Here is a 6,714-nt window from a genome sequence, read left to right on the forward strand (position 1 = left end):
TTATATTGCTTTCTGAAAGGGACAAACTTCCTTGGTCAAAACCTACCAGGAGGCTCTTCTATGTTGGCTTTTCTCCTATCTGCTGCCTTCCGGATGTGTCAGGAGCTGATAAGTGTTATAGTCTGACCTATTTAGATAATGCTAGGGTGAAGAACGGTGTTCACACTGTATTGCAGCTGCTCATACTTTCACTGTAATAATAATTATAACTTTATTACGGCCATTTGGCCAGCACATACTTTCACTGTCATAAAGTATCTTTGGTTTCATACCAGATTTCATTTGTTCTTTTTTTGGTTCCTCATTTTTATTCAAACAATTTCCTCTCTTGCATTTTTCTTTCGCTGGTATTTTTCTCATAAAAACATCATCTGGGGCTATGTACAGTTCTGACATTATTGTTTATTTCATTTAATTACTTGGAGAAGAAAGTTGGTTACGGATTCTCTTCAACTCACTGTCTCGTGTCTCCCTCTTTCAGAACCTCTCCAAGCAAGGCAACAATACGGAGATCCACATGTATCCATGAAAAACATATGCACCGTAAGGACCATTCCTGGCTGATACTGCACTGTGATGGGAGATTAGCCAAAATAAACCTTTAGGGATCTCTTGCTACTCATAACTAAAAGATTCAAGAAAGAGGAAATGTTGTCTCTTGGAAGGCTAATGTCATGAACCCTCATGTTTGCTTTAACCACCTACCATAAAAGCACCTGACTCTTTACAGGAAAAAGGAGAATCCCAGGTAACACCTGGACCCCTGGAGTTGTCACTGCTTAATATATACTAAGGGCAGTACCTGTTCTGTGGTAATAATAATAATAATAATAATAATAATAATTTTTATTTATATATCCTAGTTCTTCCAAGGATTGGAAGTTGGTAGTTGGGAGATTTGGGGGTGGCTTAAAAGAATGATGATGGTGTATTCAGATTTCTATCCATTGCCTGTGTTGGTCTCTCCCAAGATGGAACCATAGCTGAGAGTGTTTGAATAGAATAATAGAGTTGGAAGAGACCATAAAACCCATCCATTTCAACTCTCTGCTATGCAGACACAGTCTGAGCACTCGCAACAAATGGGCATGCAGCTTCTATTTGAAAACCTCCAAAGAATGAGACTCCACCACTCTCTGAGGGAGTGTATTCCAATGTCAAACAGCTCAGTCCAGAGGTTCTTCCTAATTTTGAGCTAGAATATCTTTTCCCATGGCTTGAACTGCTCTGTGTCATAGTCTCTGGAGCAGCAGAAAACTAGCTTGCTTCTTCTTCAAAATGATATCCTTTCAAATGTTTAAAAATGACTATCTGTGAAATTTAATAAAAAATTATAAAATAAAAATAAAATAAAAATGACTATCATGTCACCTCTTAACCTTCTCTTCTCATAACATACCCAGCTCCCTAAGGGCATGGTTTCCAGACTTTTTACCATTTTGGTCAACTTTCTCTGGACAGTTTCCATCTTTTCCACATCCTTCTTGAATTTTGGTGCCCAGAACCGGACACAGTATTCCAGGTGAGGTCTGACCAAAGCACAATAGAGTGGTACTGTTACTTACTTTGATCTATAGACACTATACAGTGTGATGCAGCCTAGAATTGCATTGTTTTTTCTGGCTGTCGCATTACACTGTTGACTCATATTCAGCTTGTAGTTCACTAAGACTCCTAGATCACTTTCATACGCGCTGCTATCAAGCCAGGTGTCACCCACCCGGTATCTCTGCATTTCATTTTTACTGCCCAAGTGTAGTACCTTGCATTTCTCCCTGTTGAAATTCATTTGGTTAGTTTTGGCTTTCTAATTTGCTAAATCTATTTTGAATAGCAGATATTCTATACCAGGAATGGCAATTGCAGCCCTCTAGATGTTAGTGAATGAAAATTCTCACAATCCCTACAAATGCTCCTTTAATTCCACCCAAGTTTTGTAACATTCTTGAGAGTTTATCTGAAAAAAGTAATTTCCCTTCTCTGGTTCTGGAGTCCCTGGAGTCTTTCCAGTCTGCTACAACGTCCAGCCTACTCTCAGTAAAAGGCACTTAATGACAAAATTATACTGTAATGCAAATTTTGATGATACCTTTTAGATAGTACACTAACGTCTTACTCTTGCTACTTTGTTGTTGCCTACCTTCAAGTTATTTCTGATTTATGAGTACTCTAAGATGACCTATCATGGGGTTTTATTGGTAAGATTTGCTCAGAAGAGGTGTGCTATTGTTTTCCTTTGAGATTGTGAATAACAGATATTCACTGGTTTTCTGTGGCTGAGTGGTGATATGAACCCACCAACACTCAAACCATTACACCATGCTGGCCCTCCCCTGCTATTTTATCATTTATCATATAAAGTATAGTACCTGGCCTCAGAAAACAGAAACTCTTTGTCAGGAAATGTAGTGATTTGAGCATTGGACTGCAACTCTGGAGGCAAGAGTTCAAATCCCTGCTTGAACTTAAAAACTCACTGTGTGACCTGGGTCAGTCACACTCTCTCAGCCACAGAGGATGGCAATAGCAAACCCCCTCTTAAGAAACTTGTCAAAAAACAACAACAAGGTTATAGGGTCGCCTTAGGGTTGCCATAAGTAAAAATATGACTCAGAGGCACACAACAACAGCAACAACAACAACAACAAAACATCTTCACATTGATACCAGCATGTCAACAAAATAACTGTACTGGTATGATAGATTTTAGAGGGGAATAAAGCGTCACCTGTGAAACACTGAGAGAGATGTCTGATTAGGTTGTTTTAATCAGTGGTGTGATCACAATGAAACTTTTCCAGAATAAAAAGCTTAAATTTTTGTCCAGTACAATCATGTACTGGCTTATTCCGATATTAAGTCCCATTTTGTTCAGTGAGATTTACTCCCAGGTAAATATATACATATAGGATTGCAGATTTAAGTGCATAAACCTACTTATTGTTCTTTTGCTCCTCACAGACTGCACATCCAGATGAAAGAGATATATAATTCCTATTCACTATAATAGTATTACAGTAAGTATATTTAATGCATAATGGCAAAGCAAGATATAACCTGCCTCACTCCACCCCAGGAACCAAGATCACCTGCATCTACCCTGCCTGTGCTTTGGCTCACCTAAAAGCCCTGGAGGTAATGTGTAAATGGTACATTAAGGTATGTGCAAATGGGATTTAGGATACAGTTGAATAAATGATATACTGACTATACTCCCTTTATAGTTATGGGATGAAAAATGTTCTTGTTTAAATTTTCCCTCCCCCTCCCCAGTAATGGTTTTCCTAATTAAAAGACATCTATTTTATGGTTACTGATGCCTTGGCTGTCTACCAATTTTCCTAGCAAAAGGGCTAACGGAGAGAGTGTTTTAGGATTTTCTGGTAATTCTTGTTGTAAGAAGAGTCTTATGGACAAGAAGAAGCAAAGCTTTCATAATTATTTTGGCCATGTTACTGCTTGTTTTGCGAGAATAATGAGGTGTAGCCATTTCCTGAGAATTCTACAGAATTGTGCAGCAACAAGCCTCAGGTACTATAGCAATCCAGCAGAAGACAAAACACGTCATAGGATGTGTGCTCATGTGTAAAGTCTCTCACTCACTTTCCCTTGCATTGTAAATAGAAAGTGCTCATTATTTTTGCAACTACAGAGGTATAATCTTTGCTCACAGTACTACAGTATTTTCCCCACACTCCTTCCTGGTGAAAAGCATTCTACTGGACCTCTTTCAATATAAATCAATAGGTCCAATTTTCTAAGTTTATACAGGACTGGGGAATTTATATCTTACCAGAATCTGTTAATTAAAAAAATAGTTATCAATTCATTATACTTTATTTGTTTGCAGTGCAAACAAATGTTTACTCAGTCTGGTGAGCTTACATTTTTGTAAGTGTGTTTGTTAGAATGGCATACTTAATGCTCAGAAATCTACTCTACAAATCTTGGTTTTATTTTAAGAAGAATAATACTTATGCTTTGACAGTAGAGCAGCCGGAAGCAAGAGAAACATTCTAAAGTACAGAACTTCCTGTTTTTCTGCTGTTCCAGTCAGCTGTGACTGCATCTTTCATACCTCAGTGAAAATTAGTTTCTATTTCCAAGTTCTTTTTTATAGCTTTCTAGATCTGGAACCAACTCTTTTGAAATACAGAGAATGGCTTCCCCAAGTACAAACTGATAATGGTGATGGTGATGAGGATGGTGATTTAGACATAGGGCCACAATGATAATCCTGTGTTATGGCTGAGTCTGATAAATCATATCACACCATTATGCATGAACAGAATGTATAGGGCAGAAGGCATCACAGGATGCTCCTTCTGTTTTTTGCTTTAATCCTCTGGCATCTATGGTCTGTAGCTTTCACCATATTATTGTTTTATGGTTTTGTTTGTTGTTTGTTGGTATTAGTGCTTTCATTACCTGTTTGTATAGATGCATTTTGGTGTAACCTGATGCTGTGTTCGTTTTTTAATTTCTGACCCCCCCCATTCCTTTTGTGAAGTTGTTTTCAGATTTGAGTTTTTTAATATTGCATCAGGTGCCATCGGGCAGGTGAATACTGCAAATAGGTAGTATAGCAAACAAATGGACATACAATTACAGTGCCTTAAGGAAATGGCTGTTGCTCCTCAATCCAGTGTCAATCTAACCAGTACAGAAATGAGGATTCTCAATGGTATTGGCTCTTCCCTCATTTACAAAAAAATTAAAATGAAAAAATGAAAGATCAGGTGGTAAGCCTGTTTCTTGACTGTGCCACTTCAAATTATGGTCAGGTCATTGTGGTTACATGCTGACATACTTTCCCATGAAAAAGAAATCTCAAAACCAGCATGGGAGGGGAGAAAAGTAGGCATCTAGTTTCTATGAGCACAGAGTTTTTTGTTTTGTTTTGTTTTTTAAGTATGTGCATGAGCATCAACATTATCCTAGTAAAGTCCAGGAGCAGATTTACTAAATTACTTGAGCGCATCTATGAGCCTTATCACATTACAAAAGTAAGATGAGAGTTAGCGAGGTAGAAGCAGTTTTCTGTTTACAGTTTTCTGTTTACTGCTCTGCATGACCTAAAAGCATTTATGTTCTATTCTGAAGGGAGATGATCGTAAAAGTGTGCCTTTTGTTGCGCTTGAAAAATCTGTTTGGAAAAGGCACATTTTTATGACCATCTCCCTCTAGAGAGAGAATGATGCTATGATGTCTTGTGGGAAGGCAAGCAGAAAGCCACTTCTATCTTTTCGTGTCTCATCTTACTTTTTTAATGCAATAAGGTTCTCTGTAGTGTGTGTGTGTGTGTATCTCCACACACACACACACACACACACACACACACACACATGATCTGCCTCACTACTACTCTACTGAAGTAGCACAGTAGGTGGCTAACAGGGATTAAATAAAAATCAATATACTTAGTTAAAACATGAAAACAAAGCACAACCAGTCTGTCAAACAGCAGGTCAATAATAAAGAAACTATAGCACCCAGCCAATTAAAAGTGTGGGACAGACTACCCCAAAAGGGCGGCCTATTTCCCTCTGGAGGGACGCTGCAGCCGCCAAACCACGCAGTATCCCTCCGGAGTAAAAAGAACCAGGAAAAACTGGCTCCTTTTTGAGCCACCAGGCGGACGTCACAAGTGCTCCAATGGTGCACTCATGATGTAAGCGATGCACAGCTACGTGTATATGCTGCATGTTGCTTATGTCAAAATGGCAGCGCCTCACGGGATGCCACCTTTAGTACGCCGCCAAACCGTGCTAGGGTTAGGGACCATGCGGTTGGTGTGTGGTCCCTAACTCTAGAATCAGCAGTGGCACGGCGCTTTGGGATTGCCTGTCCCACGCCAATGTCTCCCTTTACAGCAACCAAACATAAATGCCAAATCTCTGTCTAAATAAAATGTCTTTTCCTCCTGGTGGATGGACAGCTGGAGGTAGCTAGTAGTGCGTGCCTCCACTGGCAAGAAGTTCCACAGTCTGCGGGCAACCGCCTCTTGACTCCACCAAACATGCCCGTGCTGGTAAAATGTTGAGCAGAAAGGAGAGGGAGCTCCAGAGCAGCTCCTTCTGTATAGCTGTGATAAGGCTTCTTTTCAACTTGTTTGTTATTATATCACAAGCTGCCCTGAAAACATCTTATTTTAAATAGACACCTTTACAGTGGTAGTTGGTAGCTGCCAAGTCACTGTCTTACAAGTGCCTTCAAATCACCTGTTGACTTACGGTCAATGGTGTCACTAGGGTTGGCATCACCTGGTACAGTAACTCATGGTGCTCACCTCCACATTAACCTCCTCCCATACAGTATCCTTAGTAATCTTTTTTGTACTAATGTTACTCATAAGTCATAATTCCTGCATCTCCTGTAAGCAAAATTAAAATTATACCTTTAAATTACAACATGTATTTACACCCACATAGTTGGATGTGGTTAAAGTGAAAATTTGGTAAGCTGTAATATTTTTCATTTAATAAGAATAAAATCTTTTAAATTTAAAATTTTTAAAAATAATTTTTTTAAACAAACCCGAGGCTTCTCCTTTCTCCTCCCACTGAGCTTTACCCCACTCTGCTGAGCTCCAGCATTTTAAATGGATACAGGCAAATGCCGCAGCCTCTTTCTGCCAAAAGGCAGATGTTTGGTGAGCAGTGGTCAGGGTGACCAAATGTCCTCCTTTTTCCTGGCATGTCCTGCATTTCAGCC

Source organism: Sceloporus undulatus, chromosome 1, assembly GCF_019175285.1.
Source record: "Sceloporus undulatus isolate JIND9_A2432 ecotype Alabama chromosome 1, SceUnd_v1.1, whole genome shotgun sequence".
Taxonomy (NCBI): domain Eukaryota; kingdom Metazoa; phylum Chordata; class Lepidosauria; order Squamata; family Phrynosomatidae; genus Sceloporus; species Sceloporus undulatus.